General features: G+C 35.1%; 1 protein-coding gene across 1 annotated transcript in view; it reads left to right on the plus strand.

Annotated features, from left to right (window-relative positions):
- LINGO2 (leucine rich repeat and Ig domain containing 2) overlaps positions 1 to 27,116 on the plus strand; it is a 1,356,204-nt gene that overhangs the window by 577,172 nt on the left and 751,916 nt on the right. The window contains exon 5 of the mRNA XM_081497697.1: positions 6,008 to 6,088. The gene's annotated coding sequence lies outside the window, so the exon portion shown is untranslated. The remainder of the gene's footprint in view (positions 1 to 6,007; positions 6,089 to 27,116) is intronic.

Raw genomic sequence — 27,116 nt, forward strand, 5'->3', positions numbered from 1 at the left:
TTCATGCAAAAACACCTTTTTAAGGTATTGGGTATTGTACTTTTATAAATCTTAATAAAAATTTCAAGTAAGTCCAAAATTTGATATTAATTATAAAACAGCTTTATTACATTTTAATAACCATCTTTTGAAACAGTGGCCAAAAATACACAAAAGAAGGAAAAGCTTTTATTCAGGCTTTCACTTTTATGTAATGATCTTGAAATGTTGATGATAAAACACTTAACTCATCCAGTTCTGGTCTGCTACATTCATTACAGGTTTTAAGTTTTATTAAGCACCATTGCATTCAGTTTGACATTTGTTCTAACCAGTCCCATGACCAAAGGTATCCATAGCTAGTGCTTTGAAGGGAGTGTTACATAATGGAAAGGTCTATGATCTTGAAAAAAATTATTGTGTCACTTTCTAAGCCTCAGTTCTGTATTTTTTAATTATATTTTTTAATTGGAGGATAATTGCTTTACAATGTTGTGTTGGTTTCTGGTGTAAAACAAAGTGAATCACCTATATGTATGTATGTATATATATGTATACATATATCCCCTCCCTCTTAAACCTTCCTCCCACCCCTCCTATCCCACCCCTCTAAGTCATCAAAGTTACACATTTTTAAAGAGACAGTAGTATCTATCTCACATGATTTATTTTATGATGATTAAATTAAATCATTTCTTTAAAGCATCCATATCCAGGCACATAGTAGGCATGTTATTTCACTTTTTCCTTCTATTCTATATTGTGTTTGTTGTGCTTAGTCACTCAGTCATGTCCAACTCTTTGAGATCCCATGGACTGCAACCCTCCAGGCTCCTCTGTCCATGGAATTTCCCAGGCAAAAATACTGGAGGGAGTTGACATTTCCTTCCCCAGGGGATCTTCCTGACCCAGGGATCAAACCCGTATCTCTTGTGTCTCCTACATTGGCGTGTGGCTTCTTTACCACTGAGCCACCAGGGAAGCCCCATATGTTTAAATGAAGGTTCTTAAATACATCAATTGAGAATTAGGTTGCATAGAGCCCACAGACTATTGTATACTAAGTGTTAATGATAGTGGATAAAAAATTCTGTGCGAGAATTACTTTACTTTTAGGAGAAGATACCATATACATACTACATATTTCCTTGGGGGAAGGGAGATCTCTGTTTTCCCTCACTTTGAAATAAAGGATAAGAATCACTAGAAAATGTTGTGGAAAAAGAGAAGAATTTAAAGCAGAGATTTTTCTAACTTTTCCTCTTAAACACTCGTGAAGGTAGAGATATAAATTCCTAACAAAATGGTATTCATATCTACAAATATTCACTGTGTAGGAATGTTTTCCCTCTAAAATAGCATTGAAGGTTCAGGAAAATGGCTTTTTTTCCCCTTGTTTTCAAATACTCCTTAAACTTAAAGTATATTCTTACCTCTGTTTGAATCAATTAAAAATATTATTATACTTGTTTAAAGAAGTAAATAAAAGAGTGGTTCTTTTATAATTTATATTGAAGTTAACCTTTTAACCTTGAAGTTAAAGTCACTTTTGTTTGAATAGGGGTTAAGTCAGCCCCGGTTGTATTTTAAAAATATTAATCTACCTAAAATTGGTGTTATAGCATATTCACTGATCCCTTTAATATTTTTTTTCTCTTTTCCCCTGTATCCTCCTCTTATTAATATTTTCTCTCATTTTGTAGATAATAATAACAGCTGCCATTTAATCACACACCAAGTGCTGGGGACTGTGGTAAATCCACTGTATGTCCATCCCCACATCAACCCAATGCTGAACTTACAGTCGTCATGTGCTTAGTACTATACACATTTGAGATTCAATTGTAATAGAGACTCCTTGGTGGTGCTAGTGGTAAAGAACTCACCTGCCAATGCAAGAGACATAAGAGACATGGGTTTGGTCCTTGGGAGGATCCCCTGGAGGAGGAAATGGCAACCCACTCCAGTGTTCTTGCCTGGAGAATCCCATGGACAGAGGAGCCTGGCAGGCTATGGTCTATAGGGTTGCAAAGACTCGGACAGAACTGAAGCGACCTAACACGTACACATCTCATTATAGGAGATGGTAAATAAGGCAAACAATATCACATAATGAAAAGGGAACTGACTTGGAAGCCAGAAGGCTTAAAATATTGTCTTATATTTATGTCATAACTACTCATGTGATCTTGGGAGGAAACACATAATTTTTGTACACCTATGGTAAAAAATTATGTGTACATTTTATGTACCTTTTCCAAGGTACTCAGGATACTATTAAGTACATTGCCAGCTATATAAGTGTGATTTTATTGAACAATCTAAGCATGTAAACAGATTCTTCTTTATTTTTTACTTGGCTTGGGCTATCTTCTGTTTACTAAATACTTGCAGATATGCATTCATCAAGTCCCCATTTCTTGCGTGCTAGAGATTATCACTTATCTCAACTTGTGTACCTCACTCAAAACGTTGAGGGTGTATTTCCTCAAATTCTTTGTTCTGAGCTATTCTAGCTCAGCCAAGCTACATCGATCAATTTTTATGAAACTGACTTTTCATTCTTTGCCTCTCCTTCCTGTGAGCAGTATTTACTCTGTTACTACTATTTTCCTGCTACTTTCCTAGATCCCTTTGTTGTAAAGTTCAGTTCAGTCGCTCAGTCATGTCTGACTCTTTGCAGCCCCATGGACTGCAGCATGCCAGGCTTCCCTGTCCATCACCAACTCCTGGAGCCTACTCAAACTCATGTCCATCGCATTGTGATGCCATCCAATTATCTCATCCTCTGTCGTCCCCTTCTCCTCCCGCCTTCAGTCTTTCCTAGCATCAGGGTCTTTTCCAATGAATCAGTTCTTCGCATTAGGTGGCCAAAGTATTGGAGTTTCAGCTTCAGCATCAATCCTTCCAATGAATATTCAGGACTGATTTCCTTTAGGATGGACTGGTTGGATCTCCTTGCAATCCAAGAGACTCTCAAGAGTCTTTTCCAACACCACAGTTCAAAAGCATCAATTATTCGGCACTCAGCTTTCTTTATAGTCCAACTCTCACAACCATACATGACTACTAGAAAAAAAATGGATCTCCTCAATTTAAGAGGAATGAGTCACATGATCTAGGACCTCATCTGGACTGGACTTCTTACCTTATTCATTACATTTTATCCAGAAGGTGATCTGTATCAAAGATCAGGTTATTGACCCCATTATTATAACCATTGATTTCATTTTTAGGAATTATAGCTTTACTTTTTTCTTCAGTATTCCATGAATAACCCAGGAAACTCAGAAGGAATTTCTCTTTAGATAGCTATACTCCTTCAACTCCCACCAAAAGAAATACACACAGATACACATACTTTTATGGGTTTTATCAACACATTTCCCCCACCTTCTTTATCCACTACCTTATCTGTCCCAAACATTGTTTTTATTTTTTTTTTCATTTAACAAGATAATCTCTTTCGTTCTTTATAGCTGGCTACTTCTTTGCATATATGCCATTTACTTTGCCATTAGAGCTTATTTTATGTCTTTCTAAACAGTATTTGGTCTTAATTAAATTGTCTTCTCCAAGCAACATTAGGAAATCCTGTTATAATACACATTGTTATTTCATTAAAGATATATCTTTAGATATGATCATAAGAAAATGACTTGTGATATTCCAGGATCACCTCCCTACTCCACTGAAATATTAAAATATGTTTCAATTAACTAAACAGTAGATTTTATTTGATAGCTTTCACATTCCATATATATTTGTAATTATTTGATAAACACTTTAGACATTTAAAAATATTTTAAGTGACTTAATGATATAAAACAAAACTTATAATTAGTTGCAGGTAGCACTTTATTTTATGGAACGTGCAAATTCCAATTTAGGGATTTTATGCTGAGACATATAATATAGGACAGTGGCGGCTGTCTGCAAACTATGGCACTGTGTATATCTTTATTGATTAAATGAGATCACCATATGAAAATGCCTATTACAGCACTTGTCACAGTGACCATTAATAAAAGTTCAGAATTGTTTAGAATTATGAATAGCAAAATGAGATCAAGGCAATCAGTTGTTAACACAGAGTTAGAATATGATGAGGCATTGGACTAATTGATGTGTTTTTAGGAAAGTGGGATAATTCTACAGTACATCCAGAAACTTATAAAATGCTGTACAGTCATTCTTGGCATTTCAGTAGTTTTTGCCTAGTGTCCCATTATTATGAAGTTTAGAGTGTTCTCTTTCTTGCCAAAAGTGTTTAACATTTTCTTTCAAAGTTTGTTTACTCTAATGTAAATGTAGCTTCTGATGTCTTTCTGAAATCTAACCCAACATGTTATTCACTATACAGAATTTATTTGTCTGGAAAGCATTTTTCTTCAAAGTAAGTTCTAATACTCAAGAACAGACAAAAGAAATGAAAGAGCACATAGTGAGGGAACTAGTAGAAAATTATATATGTATATATATGCTACATATTATATGTAAATACCTATTTACTTGTGTAAACATGTAAGTATTTAGTATATATAGATATTTGCTGTCTATATTGGGGCTTCCCAGGTGGCGCTAGTGGAAAAGAACCCTCTTGCCAATGCAGGAGACGTAAGAGACATGGGTTTGACCCCTGGGTTGTGAAGATCCCTTGGAGGAGGGCATGACAACCCACTCCAGTATCCTTGCCTGGAGAATCCCATGAACAGAGGAGCCTGGCAGGTTATACAGTCCATAGGATTGCAAAGAGTATTGATAGATACTGAGCATCATATATACTAAATAAATAAACTGAGTGACTAGTACACACACAGACACACACACACACACAGTTTCTGATAGCAGCTTTTAGAAACACTGAGTTAGTAATGTAATTTATATGAATCCAACTCTTAAAACTTGAACTTATATGACCCTCTTACAATGGGATAAGAAGATGCTCATTTATTTCTGTTCTAATGTGCCACACATCCCTTGACAAAGTTATACTTCCGAGTTAGGAACACCATTTCCCCCACTGGCTCTGTTCCTACTGTCATCTTATTTGCCACTTAATGGATTAGAGTTTCAGAAAGAGGTGGGAGGTGGAATACAGATGTCCATGATGCTGCTTTATTGAGGTCCATGCCTGAGACTTGGATCCATGCCTGAGGTCTATGCATTAGGTTTGGATTGAGGGAGATGTAGGAGAGGGATGAAACACAGTCCCATTCTATACAAATAGTATTGTTAATTTTTGAACTCTGTATAGTATAGAGCTTCCCTCATAGCTCAGTTGGTAAAGAATCTGCCTGCAATGCAGGAGACCCTGGTTTGATTCCTGGGTCGGGAAGATCCCCTGGAGAAGGAAATGGCAACCCACTCCAGTATTCTTGCCTGGAGAGTCCCATGGACAGAGGAGCCTGGCAGGCTACAGTCCATGGAGTCATAAGAGTCAGACATGACTTAGCGACTAACGAGAGAGAGAGAGAGAGATAGTATATATTGTCTATAAGTAGAAGCCACCTACATGCCTATGTATTACATATCAGCTTATCAAACTGATAACTATTATTTTCCACATTTTATGAATCATCCAGGATAATTATGAAACAAAGTAAGAATACTTGCTTAAATCTTGCAAGGAAGTCAATAGTAAAAGACAAGGAGCCAGCAGCCCATAATACTTATAACTCAGTGTTATGACTAGAAAAATATTTATATTGGTAATGTGTACATAATAAGAAAATATTTCCATTATAAATGCTTTAGTTTGCATACTTCAACTGCCTTTCCCAGTAAAATAAGATGGGATTGAATAGTTTTTATTTTTTGTAGTTTTGTAATCTGGAAGTCCCAGAAATGCATAACCTGCATTTCTATTTTGTGCATTTAACAAAATCTATGATAACAGCAGTAAAGAGGGAGTTAATATTTAAATGGCAGTGAGGAGTGATAATAAACATTTCATAGCTAGTCAGCATCACTCTACCGAGACATATATTGTTCTAAACGTTATCTTTCACCTTCCTTTTATTTATAGTAATTGAAGACTGCCACTGAGAAGCTGCATCATGAGCTGCTTGGGCTTCTAAAGTGTCCAGTGGATTTTTAATCACATAGGGTAAGTGCCAAATTTATTTTAATTGTATTTTCAGGTTGTAATGAAATACTATTTTTTGTATTAAGATTTATTTTCTTTATATCAAGAAGAAAGTGAATTTTCTTTTATTTGGTCATACATTTAATTAAGTAGTTCCTCTGGCTTGTTAGCTCTAAAGTGACTGGGGGAAGTTACTGACATATTGACAACCACTTCTGGGCTTATGCATTTTCCTCTGTAAAACTAACATATGTATTATGTGTTTCAAACAATCTGTTCACTGTTTTTGTTTGCTTAAAGTCATCTTGTCCCTTTAAATACTATGTTAACATGTTCACATGTTACACATAAAATTTAACAGCTAAAGATATTTTCTTTATTAGTATTATGACTTAGGTAGTTGTGTTGGAGGTAGGTTGTTATTAATTTAAAGTGGTAGTTGAGTTACATCTGGGCTTTTTTTTTTTTTTCATAAATTCTGGAGAGTATACCTAAATACACATTTACTTACCCTATAGTTTGCAAAATTACAGCTACAAAAGTAGAAACTACTTCAGTGGTTTGAGTATTTATAGTGTGGATTACTTTCTTTTCCTTGGAAGATGTTATTAGTTTTTCTACTTTCTCTTTCTCTATTAGTAGTCCTTCATCAAGCATCACAACAAGAATTTTATTTTTATTATTTGTTTTATTTTTGTTTTCAGTTGTAAGAGAGTAAATTAGAACATTTGCAATCACTGCTTTCTTTTCACCATCTGAGAGTACAGAGAAAGGAATTAGAATTCCAGGGGTGCCCAGGAAGACAAGGCTTGGCTAGTAACTCTTAAGAAAACCTCATTTAATACAACTAAAGGGAGATATATGGGGCTACTAACTTGTGTCCTCATGAAGACCAAGAAATGAAGAAAAGAACATTTTCTTCTGAAAAATGAGTTTCTAAGGAAGGGAATATGCCTGCTTCTAGCACTGTTTCACATGTCTGTCAGACAAACAATAATAGTAAAGACGGAATGACTTGTATGTAAATGGTTTATCCAAGTACAAATGGCGGAAACAGACACAAACATAAACAAATAAGTCTAGGATGGTGTTTTGGTTTCTAAATGAAGCATATTTTCTATGTATTCAAATAGAAATTTAAATGAGAAATAGAAATACATTTCAAGGCACAATAGGAAAGAAATTAAATATACATAAAATAGGCTAAATTGTTCAAATTTTAAAATCAAGACATCTTGATAAAACTTAAATCATAAACTGCACGCTGAAGCACATGGCTCATGTTTCACAAGGGGCTCCATTATGTTAACTTGGATGAGCTAAGAGGCAAAGAATGAGCAGTCATGTGAAGAGAATTAGGGGAAATTACTCATCTGTACAGCACAAAACTGTCCATCATTCACAGTGCCCTTCCAATCAAAGAGAACATTTAATGGCACTTATAATATGGTAAATTTGACATGATTTGAAGACACTGTGAAATATTATTTCTTCTTTGAATATTTTTATAGTATAGTCTTTCATAGTTCCTTTAGTCAGTTCAAGTAATCCTGGTAAGTTAATATCTTGTTTTCTGGTTGAATTTATGTGAAAGTCTACCATCTATCCCTTCTTGTGAACCCAGAGAACACTGGCTGTCTTCAGATATACTTTGATAGTAGATAGAAGGTGGTTTTATTTTTTCAGCAAAAGAAGGAGAAATACATACTATTCATTTGTTATTAATATTTCATTTAATGTTGATGTGGGTTTTAAAAACATCCAAACCATATGGAAATTTGCACTGAGAACTTTCATTTTAACAGAAGTTTAAAATAGGTATCATAAGCAGAATGAAAGGACAGAGCACATATATTCTAGAGACTTTTTCTAACAAATAAGCTCACTTTCACTTCCATTTTCAGCCCCTTACTTGCAAACACTGACTCTTTTTCCTTTGTGCACAATCTTCATCTAAAGTGACACATGAAAATTTTAACTTTGCCCCCCTCACTCCCACAGGTAATGAACTATGCACCTACTTGTTATTGCTAATGTTTATTTCCTGCAAACTTCAGGTGAATTTTTAAAAATTATTTTCCTCATTCTAAATATCAGAATATGTATGTGTATGTATATCAGTATTGGTTAAGAGTGAGATAAATTATGAATATAGCAGAGATATTTTATGTTGTACAAAGAAGCATATATTCAAGTTTAGAAAGTAAATGTATCCAGTGTGATAGCCAGAGTGCAGTTAGAATGTGAATGAAATTAACAGGCACATTGAACAGAGAAGGGTCTGTAAAATAGGTTAGCTCAGAATAGGAATAGAAGACTCCCAACTGAGAACTGAATACACAAGTTAAAGAAGGACAGCGATAAACTCAAAGATAACTGCCCACAGCAAATGTGATAATGAGGGAACCTGAAGATTTGAAAGAATTATATATGCCTTTTTTAAAGAAGACATGGGAGTATTGTTTGATTTACAATGCTGTGTTAGTTTCAGGTGTACAGCAAAGTGAATTAGTTATTCATAGATTTGTATCTGGGAGCTTCCCAGGTGGCACTAGTGGTAAAGAACCTGCTTGCCAATGCAGGAGATTTAAGAGATGCGGGTTGGATCCCTGGGTTGGAGAGATCCCCTGGAGGAGGGCATGACAATCCACTGCAGTATTCTTGCCTGGAGAATCCCAGAGACAGAGGAGCCTAGCGGGCTACAGTCCATAGAATCGCGCAGAGTTAGACACGACTGAAGTGACTTAGCACACACACACGCACATACATATATCTGGGCTTTCTGGATGGCTCAGTAGTAAAGAATCAGCCTGCCAGTGTGGGAGACACGACAGAAGCCGCGGGTCTGATCCCTGGGTCATGAAGGTCCTCTGGAGGAGGAAATGGCAACCTACACTAGTATTCCTTTCTGGAAAATTCTGAGGACAGAGGAGGCTGGCAGTTCATGGGGTCACAGAGTCAGACATGACTTAGTGACTAAACAGCAACAGCAGCAGCATACATATATCCTCTCTTCTTTACATTCTCCAGTTCTGAAAGGCTGTTGTTTTTGTTTTCATTTTATTAGTTTTTCTTTGTTGTACAAATCTTTTAAGTTTAATTAGGTTCCAGAGACTGATCCAAGAAAATGTTGTTACAACTTATGTCAAAGAGTGGAGGTTTTTGCCTTTGTTCTCTTCTAGGAGTTTTATGGTACTGTGTCCTACATGTAAGTCTTTAAACCATTTAAATTACATTTTTGTATATGATTTGAGGGACTGTTCTAATTTCATTATTTTACATGTGACTATCCAGCTTTCTAGTCATCACTTGTTGAAGAGAGTGTTTTTCCTTAACTGCCTATTCTTGCCTTCCTCATCATGGATTAATTGACCATAGGTATGTGGGTTTATTTCTGGACTCTCTATTCTCTTACATTAATCTATTAATATATATCCATTTTCCCCCTCAATACCACCCTATTTTGAGTATAGCTTTGCAGTATTGACATCTTGGAGAGTTATACCTCCAGCTTTGTTCTTTTATCTCATGATTCCTTTTCAATTCTGATCTTTAATGGTTTCTTATAAATTTTGGACTTTTTTTTTTCTATTTCTCTTAAAATATCCTGAGTATTTTGATAGGGATTGCATTAAATCTGTAGATTGCTTTGAGTAATATGGCCGTATTAATAATATTGATTATTACAATATAACAGCATTGAATCATCTTCAGTTTCCCTCATCAGTGTTTTATGTTTTTCAGCATATAGGCCTTTGCCCTACTTCATTAATTTTAATGCTGGATCTTTTTTGATACGTGATTTTAAGCAGAATTTTTTTTTTCGCTTTCTCATTCTGATATTTCATTATTAGTATATAGGAACACAACAGATTTCTGTTTATTAATCTTGTGTCCTGCAACCTTGCTTAATTTATTTATTAGTTCTACCAGTTTTTGAGTGGAGACTTTAGGATTCTCTATATAGAGTATTATATCATTTGAAAATAGTAATAATTTTACCTATTCCCTTCTAATTTGGATACATTTTGTTTCTTTTTCTTGTCTGATTCATGTGTCTAGGACTTCCAATGCTATGTAAAAGAGAAGTAGTGAGAGAGGCATCCTTGTCTTGTTTTTGAATTTATTGGGAAGTTTTCAACTTTTCCCCATTGAGGGTTATGTTGGCTATAGGTTTGTCATAAATGGCCTTTATTATGTTGAGATATGTTCCCTCTATAGCCACTTTGATGGGAGTTTTTTGTCATGAATGAATGTTGAATTTGTCAAATGTTTGTTCTGTATCTTTTGAGATGATCATGTGGTTTTTATCTTTCCTTTTGTTGATGTTGTATATCACATTTATTGATTTTCTTTAAACTTTTTATTTTGTATTGGTATATAGCCAGTTAACAATATTGTGACAGTTTCAGGTGAACAGTGAAGCTATACATACACATGTATCCATTCTCCCCCAAGCTCCCGTCCCATCCAGGCCACCACACAACACTGAGCAGAGTTTCGTGTGCTATACAGTATGTCCTTGTCAGCTGTCTGTTTTAAACATAGCAGTATATGTATGTCCATCCCAAACTCCCCAACTATCCCTTCTTCCCATCCACCTCCAACAACCATAAGTTCATTCTCTAAGTCTGTGAGTATCTTTCTGTTTTGTGACTAAGTTCATTTGTTTCATCTCTTTTTAGATCCCACATATAAGGGATGTCATATGGTATTTCTGCTTCTCTGTCTGACTTACTTCACTCAGGATGACAATCTCTGGGTCTATGTGTTAAGCCTTTCTTGTAACCCTGGAATAAATCCAACTTGATCATGTTGTATGATCCATTGTATGTATTGTTGGATTAGGTTTGCTAATGTTTTCTTTTAAGATGATTTTTATGAAGAAATTTTATTTAGAAAAAATGTAGAATTCCTTCAGGGATTTTTGGTTTAGGCTTGTCTCCCAGTAGTAGTTGTGCAACTTGGAGGATGTAGTCTTGATTTGGGAATACTTTAATGACTAATTTTTCCCATAAGGCAGAGGGTGGAAGTGTTGACTTTATTACCTTGAAGAAAGTGAAATAAGTAGGCTGTCTTCAGAGCTGAATTTGAGAGAGAAATTCAGGAGTATATGGGTCAAAACATTTAAGCCCTCATTTTCTTTCTGAGCATGTTGAGGTTTAATCTTCCAGGAATAATTCTATTTTAATAGAATAGGATATCAACTTGAAGTCAACTGTTTACTTAGTTTTAGTTAATCTGTATTAGAAGGCTAAGAAAATGAACCTCAAGATTCTTTTTAGCTCCCCAAATCTATGAATTTCACCTATCTGACATGTTTCCCATAGTGAAGCAGAATGTTTTAGTGGTTGCAATCTCAAGCCCAGTGCAGCATTCCTGGTTTCCACTTACTGTATCTGTTACTTTGGAAATTTAGGGGAGGTTTCTGAGGCTTTAATAGTCTGTGAAAATAGAATGATGAAACTACTGCTTATGATGTGATATTGTTATTGAGGTTCATGTATTAATGATGGTAAAAATAATGACTTAACATCAACCATTGCTAAATATATGCTTTGCCATTTCACTGTTCTTGAGTTAGAGCCCAACAATTATTTAGTTACCTAGGAGTACATTTTATAGCATGGATTAAAGTTGAGTATTTTATGTGTACCTTGTTTATTATTTTTTTAATAATTTAGGATTATGATTAGGATAAGGTGTTGACCTTTCAATAAGAAAGTTCATGTAATGGGTAAGATCAGAGTTTTTCCTGAGCAAAGTCTAGATGTTGGCTACAAATATTCCCTTTTGTACTTCTCTGCATAGGTACAATTGTAGCCTGTCCACATAAGTATTCTGCTTTAGGCATCTAAGAAGATGCCAAAATTATGCATGTTTTAAAACTTAAGGATATGTCTTAATTAGTAACACCAAATGAGTACAATCTGTTACTTATCATACAATACATACACCACAATTTTTCCCAGCCAGTATTAATCAGCAAAGTAGTAGCAAGAAATAATATTGAGGGGGGATTGCCTGAATGATATGAATATTTTTCATTCATAAATATAACTTAAATTTTATCAGTGGATTAAGTAAGACTGTTAAAATCTTTGTATTTACTCTTTAGAAGTTCACTAAATTGAATCAATACAATCAATTTATGCTGATTTGTGTTAATAGATGTCAGAAACCTATGCTTACATTTATTGTAGTAATGTTATTTATGGTATGTTTCTTCTTCATTCTGTGTAGAGTGTCTCCAATAAGGAGACAATGTGCCACACTTCCCTCTAGTTTCAGCATTCCAAACTGGGAGTAGGGTTTCTCCTGGCAACTTGTTTAATTTTAGCTTGTCATTCCAGTAGATCATGTAATAGATTTATTTGAAGGTCTTTGTAGGATGCTAGGAAGCTTATAATTGATTCTGTTTCATGTGTCAGTGAGTAAATAGGATTGAATGGCACACATGGTATGAAGCACAACTGCCTTTGATCAGTCTAAGTGTGAATACCATGTGTTTTATTTGGTTCTAGGGTAGGATTGGTCTGGATGCCATCTTGTCTTCTTTCAGTGTTTATGTTATGGTGGTGTTGTGAATGTTAACCAAGATAATCACTTAATATATTAATATATATTCTTGGTAAATGTTAGCTGTGGTTAATATTGATATAAGAAGTTCCCAAGAAGAAGCTCTTTTTCTGCTACCTTTCTTGGCTTACCAACACATACACACAAACATTCACGAATGTATGCATTCAGTTAACATTTATTGAGTGCCTATCATGTTCACTTATAATTCCTATGCCTGTGAGTAAGCAATATAGATAAAATGCTTGTCCTCACAGAGCTAATGTTCTCAATGGGTGTTGTAGCATGTGGAGTTCATTAACAATAAAAATAGGCAAAAGAAAATATTCAGTAATAATGCATGCTAAGTTGGAAATAAAACAGGTTGAGAGCCTGAGGAGCTGGTTTGAATTGTGTTGTCAGAACAGACCTAATTATAGAGGTGATATTTTAAGCTGGGCACTGAATGAAAAGGAGTTACCTATGCAATATCTGTCGGAAGAGCTTTCAAGGAGAAGGAAGATGTAAGTAAGTCCCAAGAAGAAGAGACAGTAATCTAAATGGAGTTTCTAAGGTACTGTGGGATAGTCATTGATGAACACGTAGGTGTGTAGGCATGAGTCTGTCTTATCTTTATTTCACTCTAAAGGCTGAGGTCTTCCTACAAGGAGAAGCTCAGTCATCTTATTAAGGCACTCTTCTCCCTCGTGGCTCAGATGGTAAAGAATCCGCCTGCAATGTGGGAGACCTGGGTTCGATCCCTGGGTTGGGAAGATCCCCTGGAGAAGGGAATGGCTACCCACTCCAGTATTCTGTCCTTGAGAATTCCATGGGCAGAGGCTCTGACAGGCTACAGTCCATTGGGTGGCAAAGAGTTGGACACAACTGAGCAACTTTCACTTCACTTCACTTCTCCTTTCTATCCTATCTCTCCACATGGTAAACTGACCAAGGACTTAATCCCCAGGCAAGTCCCTCTGATCTGTATTTTCCTTGAAGGCATCTGATCTGATCAGTGTCTACTATACAGTTTGGTCTTGAATTTGAAGTAGAGTAGCAGAAATCTCTCAGATTTCTAACCCAAATCCTGGTTCCAACACGTCTTATCACAGTTCTCCATCTTAGCATTTAGGTCCTAAACACTGATAATAAGAAAGTGGAGCTTTGCCCAATTGCCAGTATTCCTTATGGACAGTTCCTTTAGAAACGGCATAGAAAGTAGCCCTGTGGTCTGAGAAAGAAGTCCAGTAGTCCTGGATTCCTCTAGACACTAGCTACTTGTTTTCAAACAGGAACTAACTTTATCCCTAACATTATTGAACCCGTCCATGTTAAAAAAAGAAATTTTTATCTTATAACAAAAACGACTTAGTTAGCCATCTCAAATCCTTTTAGGAATAAGCAGAATGCAGCATACTCTCTCAATGTAAGTATTTAATTTCTTCTGTTTTCCAAATATCTCATATTACCTAGTTATGGTAGCATTTTTGCTTCTTATGAATATCAGAGTCCTACTTATTTCAATAAGGTACTTCCATACCTCAGTTCTCTTAATGTTTATCAGTTCAGATATAATCTCAAATGGATTCTTTCAGGAATACTGGTTCACTTTTGCACTTATCTCAACCCTATACTGGTCTTCAGGCATCCTGTGTGTTCAATAGTTGATTCCTTCATGACTCAGTCGTTACCTTCAGTGAACAGAAGACAGGGGAAGAGAAAGGAACGAAATTTAAGAATGACCTTTTAAATGCTTTACATTTTCTTTCTGTACCCATATGTTTTGTCAATGATCAGTGTTTTATTGCAAAAAAGTGAAAGTATTGGGTTTGGCCAAAAAGTTCATGTGGATTTTTCATTTTACAGAAAAATCTGGGTGAACTTTTTGGCCAACCCAATATTAATAGCTGTTTTGGAGATGTGAAGGCAAGAAGCTTATTTCAGCATTTGATTTGCATCCTCTTCACGGCCCTTCCCAATCTTTTGCTCAGAGTTGAGGTGCAATGAATCAGTTTTGCATGTACCGCATGCCTTTCCCACAGGGCATGGCACATAGCTAATCAAAACACAACTGTACCTCAGCACACTTAGAGCACCATCAGTGTGTCACCACAAATGCTTCGTCACTCAGCAGTGTCTGACTCTTTACGATCCCACGGACTGTAGCCCACCAGGCTCCTCTGTCCATGGGGATTCTCCATGCAAGAATACTGGAATGTGTTGCCGTTCCTTTCTCCACACCAGAAAAGAGGCTTGAAATGAATTTAAGTACTTGTATTTTCTGACTGACAGATATCATGTCTGCCCTATGTTTATCTCCTTATCTTCCCAGCTACAGAAGATAATAGTGAAAATAGTAAGTGTCCTGGTGACCCTTATACACATACCCTCAATATGTGAAGTTCTGTTAGTATTTTTATACTCCAACTCCATGAAAAGTCTCTTCCGAGGAAAAATCCATTTTCATTCAGAATATTGGAAATCAAAATTGTTGTCCACCGAGTAAACGAACATTTAAATGAAAATGGATGTCAGTGGAAATAAGAGAGCATCATTTTTATATCAGCATTTATGCAACAGCTTCTATAACACTGTGCCAGACATTATTTTAAGTACTTTGTGTTTACATTATTAATCCCTATAACAGTCTTATGAAAAGAATATTATCATTAGCCTCATTCTGCAGATGGAAAAACTGAGGACTCAAGAGATTAACTTGCTCACAAGCTCACAGCTGATAAATAAAATACAATATGTTGCCTAACAAGATGCTTATCAATAGAGGCCTACAACAAAAAACTATTTCTTGAGAGATTATAGTTCGCAGTAATAATAATGTTGTCATTGCAGAATGAAAAATGGTTCTCTTGGTGGTCTCTCCTCAAAATTTCCTGTCACTTGATAGAATACACGAGGATAAATGACTTTAAAGATTGATAAGAAAAAGTTTACAATAAGAAGTAAAGTCTATATGAAGAAAACTCTAGAGAAAGTACTTTTTAAAAATACATTAATTCCTTTTGCTTGGAGACTAAATTATTTTGCCACCAAAGTCTAACTTTCCCCCTGAGAAGAAGTAAGCTTAATTTCAGCAAGTCTCTGGTAAACCTGTTTACACTGAGCCTCCCTTTGGATTCTGATTACATTTTGCCCTACTATTGTGTGACACTTAGCATCCTTGGAATCTTTTTATGACTCTGAGTGCATGGTCTACATGTAATTTACAATAGCATGAAAAAAAAAGTTCAAGACCTAATTAATTCACCAATCAGCTGTCAGAACCTGTGATCTTTTTTCCTAGTTTACTGTCGAGTTCCCTGTGGGAGAATCAGTATTCTGAAAGTGCCATTTCCATTATGCTGTGTGGTGTTAGAGCAAAGCACTAAGTTATGCTGCTTGTTCATAGAAAATGTGCCATCCTCATGAGTGCCTTGATGACTTTGTTAAAAATACCTTCTGCCACCCCTGTGCTCTTGTTCTCATGAATATGGTGACTCTGCGGTACAGCAGGTTTTCACAGTGCCGTAAATTAAGAGAAGGGAGATCAGCCTACCTCAACTTCAAACCTGTGCATTTTCCCTTGAGTTTCTCCATTTTCTTAAGAAACTTTATCCTATTTGATATATTTTTTTTAAGTAATTTAAAATCCATCTACTCAGATTTGATCATTTTTGAGGACTTTTTCATCTCAAATATTCCAAAATGGGGACATCTTATACATAATAAAAATATGTTTCATGAGTTTATAAAATTGTAACCCAGCAAATACATTTTACAAGTACTTTCAGAAAAAAAGAAACATAGGAAAGAAACAAAAACTGCTTGTAGAATTGTAAATTAGTTTCTTTATGATTAATATCTGCTTTCATGATTGCATGATTGAGTTCTTTTTTGTTTTGCTGAGTAACAAACTACCCCCAAACTCACTTGCTTATTAACTCGATGATCATTTGATTATTTCTCACAGGACTGTTGGTCAGGAAGTAGTTTTGCTGATCCTGGGCTCAACTTATTTCAAATGAACTTGCTCATACAGAGGAGGGCGGCGGTGGGTAGACTAGGGCTGACTAGTCTAGGATGGCTTCCCTCACTGATTTTCACAATTTTCTGGCTGAGTTACTAGGTTGACTGGGCCACTTGTCTCTCATCACACAATTGATTAGCTTGGATAAATTTACACAGTGGATGGCAGGGTTTTAAGAGAAAGAAGCATTCAAGGCTTCTTAAGGCCAGTGCTTAAAACTGGCCCAATATGGTTTTACTCTTGGCCAAAGCAAGTCATTAGGTCAGACCAGATACAAGGGGTGGACAAATGGATTCCACCTCTTGATGACAGTAGCTGTAAAATAACAATGCAAAGAGTGTGGATACAGGGGGGAGTGAGAAATTGAGGCATTTTTGCAATCTGCCATAGCTCAGCTATCTAGCAGAGCTTAATGGTTATCTAGACCTGACCTAGGTTTTTTGTTTGTTTGCTTGTACTGTTTCTAATCAGGCTGGTTCCCTAATCAAAGATATTTCTTATCAATCTGACAGCTCAGTCTAGCATCAGAAGAGTAATACAAAACATTCTATATCTACCCAGAATCTTTTATTTCTGATGTTGCCCCTTTATTTTTATTAAATATCTAGAAATATGAAAAATGTTAATAATATATATGAGGTATAAAGAAAACTATAAAGTGTACAATGCTATGTTCAGCATTCTGTGTAAGAAAAATGTTAACGATATTCTAAAATAAAGCCTCTATTTTCCCCAATCCAATCTCTTTCCTTGTTTCCTCAGAGAGCACCTCTATTCTGAATTTTTTTTTTTTATCATTCTTTTGCTTTGTATTATGGTTTTAGGATAAATTTTTATCAGTATGTATTTGTTGTGGGACACACATACATTTTTGATAATACAAAAATGGAATCATACTGCCTCATTTCCACAGTGAGCCACTGTTTTAAATTTTTAATTTTATAATAGCTCAAGTATTTAGTCTATTTATACTAACACAAATGTTATTTTTTTTTATATTTTCAACTTTTTTTTTAGTTTTTTCTACTTTCATGCTTTTTGTCTGTTTCTTAATTATTTTAAATTGATTTGTTATTCTCATTCATCTTTCCCTTTATTAGTTAGTACAATAGTTGCATTCTCTTTTCTAATCTTTAATGATTTAGAAATGTTAGTGTGAAGTTTGATCTTTACTCTATGTCTCAACAATATAACAGTTTGGAATAACATAACTACAATCAATCTCCTTTCATTTTGTATGTAATTTTCATGGATTTTAGTTACATTGCAATTTTTGGTCCAAATGACAGTTTTATTTTTATTTCACATAGATAAGAATGCTGTTCACTTTGCTTGCATCTGTTCCTTCTTTCATCTGAGATCTTTATTCTGTTTGAAGAACTACATTCAGAGTGTCATTTAGTAATTATCTATTGATAACAAATGCTCAGGTTTTGTTTATAAATGTATGCATTTCTTTCTCATCATTGAAAGATATCTTGGTCAATACATTAGTCTAAGTTGATAGTTATTTTGCTTTAGAACATTTAATCTATGACTTTCTTGGTTTCTGGTATACACTGTTATTATTTAGAAGTCAGTCGTCAAGCTAATTGCTTTTGTGAAGATGATCAATCTTTCTTTTCCACTACTTTTAATATTTTTTCCCTGTGCGTTTAGTGCCTTGCAGTTTTATTGTGACATGTCCAGGTTTTGACTTTTTTTGTTTGTCTTATATTACTTAATCTTTGTATTTGTGTCTTTCATTAATTCTGAAAAATTGCCAGTTATTATTTATCTGTATACTCCCTCTTATCATTTTCTCTCTCCTTTCATTAAGGAAATCCAGAAAAGTAAAAATTAGCTTTATGCTTTATTCACATTTAGGGTTCTAATACATCCTTAATTTTTGGTCTCTGAATTTCATTTTTAATCTTGTTTATATTGTGACATAATATCAGACAGGAATTTCCTGTGCTATTATCTAAGTTTTTCAACTGTTAACATGTTACCAAATTTGCACTGTAATCTCTCTCGCTCTTTCTGAAACACTTAATGATTTGAAGTAAATATACCTCTGAATCATAAAGTACTTCTATACAGTTTTCCAATTATGAAAACAAAACATCTTTTTCATAAGCATAGTATAATTATAAACATCAGGAAATTAATATTGATATGATATACTACTGGTTAATCTACAGATATTATAGTTATCTATTGCTGTTATTACTCCAAAATAGTGGCTTAAAACAACAAAAACATGTAAACTTCCCAATCAAATGGTATACATTGACAAACTGAATTAAAAAAAAAAAGAATAAAAAATAATATCCAACTATATGTTTTCTCCAGGAGATCCACTTTAGATCTAAGGGCATGCATGAGTTGAAAGTGAAATATTCCAAATCAAAACCAAAAGGGAGTAAGGATGGCTATGCTATTATCAGACAAAATAGATTTTAAGTAAAAGTTGTTGAAAGAGACATAAAGAAGACATTTTATAATGAAAAACAAGTCAGTTCACCATGAAGATACAGTAATTTTACACATATGTGCACCAAATATCAGAGCTCAATATATGAAGCAAACATGGACAGAATTGAAGGGAGAAATAGAAAGCACTAGAAGAATAGTAGGAGACTTCAATTCCCATATTCAATAATGGAAGAAAAGTATACATAAAATGAATAATGAAACAGGGGACCTGAACAATGTTATTATCTGGTGTCATCCAACAGAAATGTACAGAACACTCCACTTACAAATGGAAGAATATGCAATATTCATATAGATCTTTCTCCAGGATAGGCCATATGTTAGGTCAAAATAAACATAGATAAGTTTTAGAAGATTAGAGTCCTACAGAATGTCTTTTTCAACCACAGTGGAATGAAACTGGACATCAATAACAAAAGGAAAACTTAAAAGCCCACAAGTATGTGGAAATTAAACAAAACACTTTTAAATAACTCGTAGGTCAAAGAAAAATTAGGAAATATTTAGAGACAAAAAAAAAGAAGACCAAAATTTATGGAATGCCATGAAAGCAGTGTGAAGAAGGAACATAGCTTTAATATTGGCATTAAGAGAGAAGGAATATCTCAAATCAATAACCTAACTGTACACCTTAAAGAACTAGAAAAAAGAACTAAGTAAACCTAAAGCTATCAGAAGTAAGGAAATAATAAAGATTAGCACAGAGATAAACAAAACAAAGAATAGAAAGATAATAGATAAAATCAACAAAATCAAAGTTGGTTCTTCAAAATGATTAAGAAAATTGGCAAACTTTTAGCCAGACTAAGAAAAAAGAAAACAATTAAATAACAAAAATCAGAAATGAATGATGGGAATTATTGCTGATTTTAAAGAAATTTAAAAGATTTTATATAAAGAGTTCTGTGAGCAATTATATGACAGCAAATTGGATAATATTGATAAAATGGACAACTTCTAAGAAACACATAACCTATCAAGACTGAATCATGAAAAAGAGAAAATCTAAATAGATCTAAAAGATTTAATCAGTAATCAAAAACCTTTCAACAAAGAAAAGCCCAAGATTAGATGGATTCACTGGTGAATCCTTCCAAGCATTTAAGAAAGAGTTAACACCAATTCTTCTCAAATTCTTCCAAGAAATTAAAGCAGAGAAAATACTTTCAAATTGATTTTATAAATCCAGCATAACCCTAATCTCAAAGTCAGACGAAGACATTACCAAAAAAAGAAAAGAAAACTGTAGATCCATATGTCTAATGGATATTGAAACAAAAGTCTTCAAGAAAATATCATCAAACTCAATTCAAAAACATAACATCAGGATTATATACCATGACCAAGTGGAATTTACTCCTGTAATGCAAAGATGCAAGGATGGTTCAACATAAGAAAATAAATCATGCTATATTAACAAAAGGAAGGAAAAAAAAATCTGATCATCTCAATTGATGCAGATAAATCCTTTGACAAAATTGCATATTCTTCCATGATAAAAAAATTTAACAAACCATACATAAAAGGAAACTACCTCAACATAATAAAGGCCATATATGAAAAACCCATAGGTAACATCATACTCAATGGTGAAAGACTGAAATCTTTTCCCTGAAATCAGGAAGAAGACAAGGATGGCCAGTTTTTACTGCTTCTATTCAACATAGTACTGAAAGTCTTAACTAGAACAATGAGGCAAGAGAAATAAATAAATGTAAAGCATCCAAACTGGAAAGGAAGGAGTAAAATTATCTGTTCACAAATAAGTAAAAAAAAAAAAAAATCCTTATTTTTATGCATGCACACACACATGCATACACACACAACTGGTAGAGCTAATAAATGAATTTTAAGTGAAGTTGTAGGATACAGTCAACACACAAATCAGTTGCATGTATATACACAGACAATGAAAATCAGAAAAGGAAATTGGGAAACAGCTTCAATTATATATTAAAAAAATGCTTAGGAATGAATCTAATCAAGGAGTTAAGGAACTTTTACACAGAAAACTATAAAATGTTGCTGAAAGAAATCAAAGAATGCAAAAATTAAACAGAAAGTCATTCTGTGTTCATTGACTAGAAGACTTCATACTATTTATACCAGTACTATCCACTGAAATCTACACTTTCTATGCAATCCTTATCAAAATATCAACAATATTTTTTTTTTAGAAATAGAAAGATCTATCCTAAAATCCTAAAATCTATACTAAAATGTAGTGTCTCAAGGGTCTCTTGATAGTCAAAATGATCTTGAAAAAGGAGAACAAAGGTGGAAGACATTCTTCCTGACTTTGAACTTTATTACAAAGCTACAGCAGTCAAAACACTGATAGTGGCTTATAAACAGAAAAATAGACCAATAATTTAGAATAGAAGGTCCAAAAACAAACCTTCAAATATATGGTTAAATGCTTTTGGACAAGAGTGCCAAGACCATTCAATGGAGAAAAGACAGTCTTTTCAACTAATGGTCTTGAGAAAACTGGATATCCATGTACAAAAGAATGTAGTGGGGCTCTTATTCTATACCATATGCAAATGTTAATCTGAATGGACCAAAGACCTAAACGTAAGAGCTGAAGTTATGTAACTCTTAGACAAGTATATAGAACAGAAGCTTCACAACATTGAATTTGGCAATGATTCATTGGATAGGATACCAAAGCATAGCTAAAAAAATCGACCAATTGACCACATAAAAATTACAATCTGTTGTGTATCAAAGGACCCTATTTACAGAATTGGCTCAAAGAGATATTTGCACACCCATGTTCACAGTAGCATTCCTAAATGTCCATTGATGGATGAAGGGGTACATAAATGTCGTATGTAATACAGTGGATTATTCAGTCTTATAAAGGAAGGAAATTCTGACATGCTCAACATAAATGAACCTTAAAAGACTTCATGCTAAGTGAAGTAAGCCAGACACAAAAGGGCAAATACTATGAATCCACTGTAGTGATATCCCTAGAACAGTGAAAGTCATAGATAGAGAAAATAGAATGAAGAATGTCAGGACTTTGTGGTAGGAGAAATGAGGAGTTATTATTTAATGGATATAGAGTTTCAGTTGCCAAGTAAGATGAAAAGAGTTCTGTGGATGGTGGTCGTGGCAGCACAAGAATGTACCTCTAAACTATACATTTAAAATGGCTTAAATGGTAAATTTTATGTTATATTTATATAACCACAATTGAACATGAACAAAACAGAAATCCACAGTACTTACTATCTCACAGCTTCTGTGCATCAGGAATCAGAAGTGACTGAGTTGGATGGTTTTGGATGAGTCTCTATGTAATTGTTGTCAAATGCAGTCATTTAAAGGATCTTGATGATTCATTTGCATGAAGACCCACTCACAAAACCGTTGGCTAGAGGCCTTGGTTCCTCACTATGTGGACCTATCCATAGTGTTGCTTGGTGTCTTCATAATATAGTAGCTAATACCACTCCTCGTAGTGAATGACCTAAGAGAGAGTGCAAGGAGGAAGCCATGATGCCTTTTTTAAATCTTAGAAGTGATGTCCTCTTATTTCTACCAGATTTTGTTTATTGGAAGTGAGTCACTAAGTATAGCCAAGGAGAAAATAATTAGACTAGGAGGAACATCAAAGATTTGTGAATATATCTGAAAAGTACCCCAGAAGAGTATTCAAGTTTTGCTCATTGTCCCAACTATGTCCTTTTATAGCAGTAGAAAGTATGTGATCACCAATCTTTTTTCTGTTCTTTATTCTCAGTCTTTGTCTTTAATGGTATTGGCATTTCAGAATATGGCCAGTTTTGTACATTGTCTCTCAGTTTAAAAGTCTGATGTTTCCTCGTGATTGGATTCAGCTCTGAATTTTGGTAGGAGTATTTCAAAGGTAATATCCTCATTGCACCATACAAGGAGGCGCACGCTGTCAACTTTTCTCATTACTGGTGGCACTGAATTTAATCATCTGGTTAAGCTGATGACTGCTGGTTTCTCTATCATATAATTACCATCTTTTTTGTTGTTAAAAAGATGCCCTTGAAATCCTGTTTTGTTTTCCTTTGTAATCAATTAGACACATTGAGCCTATGTGAAATAGTCATTAAATTTTAACCCACTTGCTTTAAGAATAAATATTTTTGCAATTTCTTGCTGGATTATTAATACATTTAAAAACATGTTTAATTTTGTGTTTTAATATTCTATCTAACATTTTAGGTTGTCTTCAGAATAAGAGTCAGTCTGGATATCTTTTTCACCAACTGCTAGAAACCAAAACAGTGTTTCCTATATAATACCTATTTGTACAGCCAATATTAAATTATTTAATTGCTTCTCTAAGCTTTGACTGCTGTCACTGGGCATTGTGGTTACTACTTACTTGTTAAAATTGGGAGACACTTCTCTCTAATTATTCACATCATATGCATGCATGCATACTAAGTCACTTCAGTCATGCCTGACTCTTTGTGACCCCATGGACTGTAGCCCTCCAGGCGCACCTATCCATGGGATTCTCCAGGAAAGAATACTGGAGTGGCTTGCCATTGCCTACTCCAAGGAGTCACATCATATAGTCCCCGCATCATATAGTCACATCATATCGTAAACACCTTACGGTAAGGGTTCAGAGCCTATTCCACCCTTTCTCCTAATAGCAACTTGGTTAGTTGAATCACCATTACATGATAACATCTTTATATAGCAATACATGATTAATGATAATAATAGCTAATGGTCATTGAATGCTTGTTATATTTTAACATGCAAGATGCATTTGCAAGTATTAACTCATTTACTCCTTTCAGCATCTTACAGATTGGATGCTATCATTATCCATGTTTTACTGACTCAGTTCAGTTCAGTTCAGTCCCTCAGTCCTGTCCGACTCTTTGTGACCCCATGGACTGCAGCACTCCAGGCTTCCCTGTCCATCACCAACTCCTGGATCTTGCTCAAACTCATGTCCATCAAGTCAGTCGTGCCATCCAACCATCTCATCTTCTGTCATCTCCTTCTCCTCATGCCTTCAATCTTTCCCAGCATCAGGATCTTTTCCAAGGAGCCAGTTCTTTGCATCATGTGGCCAAAGTATTAGAGCTTCAACTTCAACATCAGTTCTTCTAATGAATATTCAGGATTGATTTCCTTAAGGATTGACTTGTTTGATCTCCTTGTAGCCCAAGGGACTCTCAAGAGTTTTCCCCAACACCAAACTTCAAAAGCATCCCTTCTTTGGCGCTCAGCTAGAGATAATGTAGCTATTGAGTCAAACTCAGGCAGTCTGTCTCCAGAACTTATACCCTTAATTGTTGTGCTGCCATAAAGAGTATTGCCTCCTGAAAACCTATGAGATATTGGTAAAACTATATAAATGTAGAATTTCCAAGGCACAGGAAGCTGAAGTTAGAAGATAAAATAAAAACCATTCCTTTTTTTCCCCAGCTGTAGAAACTGAAGCTTAAAAAAAGTTAGCTTATTTACTACTTAGGATAAAGTTGAGGCAAAATTTAGGCCTCCTGATGTCTAATCAATCCTGTTCACTTTCCATCATATCATACTGTAAATGTCTGGTAAAATGAAAATAAGTATACTACACTCCATGATTTCACCAGGGGCAATGAAATAACTCTATGATATCAGTTTCAAAGTTGAATTCTAAAATAAATATGCTACATATGCCATATATTAATTAAACATGAACTGCTTTTGCTTGCTTTCTTACAACATACAAGGACTTTTGGAGGAATGATTTGGATGATCCATACATTTTTGCTCAGATAATCTGTTTAGTTCAAATATTTTCTTTTTTCCTAAATAAATATATTTGACATAATTATCTGTGCATTTATTTAAAAGTAATCTTTGTAAATGCAAATTTTAGACATACTATGGGAAAAGTCTTTTCTGGTTATCAAGTAGATATACAACTGTATAGAAGAACTATTGTATATATACCCATTTAACCAAACATTTGAGTCATTTATACTATTTAGTATTGGTATAAGAAACGGATCAACTTATAAAGTGTATGTAGTTGACAGTATTCATTGACTCTTGATTTCCATGAGTCCATTACCATTATTTTTATTACAATATTGTCTTATGTTACAGTGATAATTTTAAAGTGATACTCAAGGCACCTACATATTTGACAGCTTCCTTATGACTCCCTTGTGATGTTTAGCTAAGAATGATTTTCATAACGGGTATGTCATGGGCTCTGATGAATCAGAAAGGAAACCAGCCATTCAGAATACAAATCTGCCAAGCCACTCAGTGGTATCCGACTCTGTGATCCCATGGACTATACAGTACATGGAATTCTCCAGTCTAGAATCCTGGAGTGGGTAGCCTTCTGCAGGGGATCGTCCCAACCCAGGGATCGAACTCAGGTCTCGCGCATTGGAGGTGGATTCTTTACCAGCTGAGCCACAAGGGAAGCCCAAGAATACTGGAGTGGGGAGCCTATCCCTTCTCCAGTGGATTTTCCTGATCCAGGAATCTAAGCGGGATCTCCTGCATTGAAGGCAGATTCTTTACCAGCTGTGCCACAAGGGAAGCCCCAAACATAATGCCAGAGAGAGTATATTGGATGAATTTGAGCTCTAAAGTGCAAAGTGAATGCAGAGTTCCAAAGAATCGCAAGGAGAGATAAGAAAGCCTTCCTCAGCGATCAATGTAAAGAAATAGAGGAAAACAATAGAATGGGAAAGACTAGAGATCTCTTCAAGAAAATTAGAGATACCAAGGGAACATTTCATGCAAAGATGGGCTCAATAAAGGACAGAAATGGTATGGACCTAACAGAAGCAGGAGATAGTAAGAAGAGGTGGCAAGAATACACAGAAGAACTGTACAAAAAAGATCTTCACCACCCAGATAATCACGATGGTGTGATCACTCACCTAGAGCCAGACACCATGGAATGTGAAGTCAAGTAGGCCTTAGGAAGCCTCACTACGAAGAAAGGTAGTGGAGGTGTTGGGATTCCAGTTGATCTATTTCAAATCCTAAAAGATGATGCTGTGAAAGTGCTGTACTCAATATGCCAGCAAATGTGGAAAACTCAGTAGTGGTCACAGGACTGGAAAAGGTCAGTTTTCATTCCAATCCCAAAGAAAGGCAATGCCAAAGAATGTTCAAACTACCACACAATTGCACTCATCTCATATGCTAGCAAAGTAATGCTCAAAATTCTCCAAGCCAGACTTCAACAGTATGTAAACCGTGAACTTCCAGTTGTTCAAGCTGAATATAGAAAAGGCAAAGGAACCAGAAATCAAATTGCCAACATCCATTGGATCATCGAAAAAGCAAGTGAGTTCCAGAAAAACATCTACTTCTGCTTTATTGAATACTCCAAAGCCTTTGACTGTGTGGATCACAATAAACTGTGAAAAATTCTTAAAGAGATGGGAATACCAGACCACGTGACCTGCCTCTTGAGAAACCTGTATACAGGTCAGGAAGCGACAGTTAGAACCGGACATGGAACAACAGACTGGTTCCAAATAGGAAAAGGAGTATATCAAGGCTGTATATTGTCACCCTGCTTATTTAACTTATATGCAGAGTACATCATGAGAAATGAAAGGCTGGTTGAAGCCCAAGCTGGAATCAAGATTGCCGGGATAAATATCAATAATCTCAGATACACAGATGACACCACCCTTATGGCAGAAAGCGAAGAAGAACTAAAAGGTCTCCTGATGAATGTGAAAGAGGAGAGTGGAAAAAGTTGGCTTAAAACTCAACATTCAGAAAAGTAAGATCATGGAATCCAATCCCATCACTTCAGGGCAAATAGATGGGGAAACAATGGAAACAGTGAGAGACTTTATTTTTTTGGACTCCATAATCACTGCAGATGGTGACTGCAGCCATGAAATTAAGACACTTGCTCCTTGGAAGAAAAGCTATGACCAACCTAGACAGCATATTAAAAAGCAGAGACGTTACTTTGACAACAAAGATCTGTCTAGTCAAGGCTATGGT

This window comes from Giraffa tippelskirchi, chromosome 1, assembly GCF_054371585.1.
Source record: "Giraffa tippelskirchi isolate mGirTip1 chromosome 1, T2T-mGirTip1v1.2.pri, whole genome shotgun sequence".
NCBI classification, from domain to species: domain Eukaryota; kingdom Metazoa; phylum Chordata; class Mammalia; order Artiodactyla; family Giraffidae; genus Giraffa; species Giraffa tippelskirchi.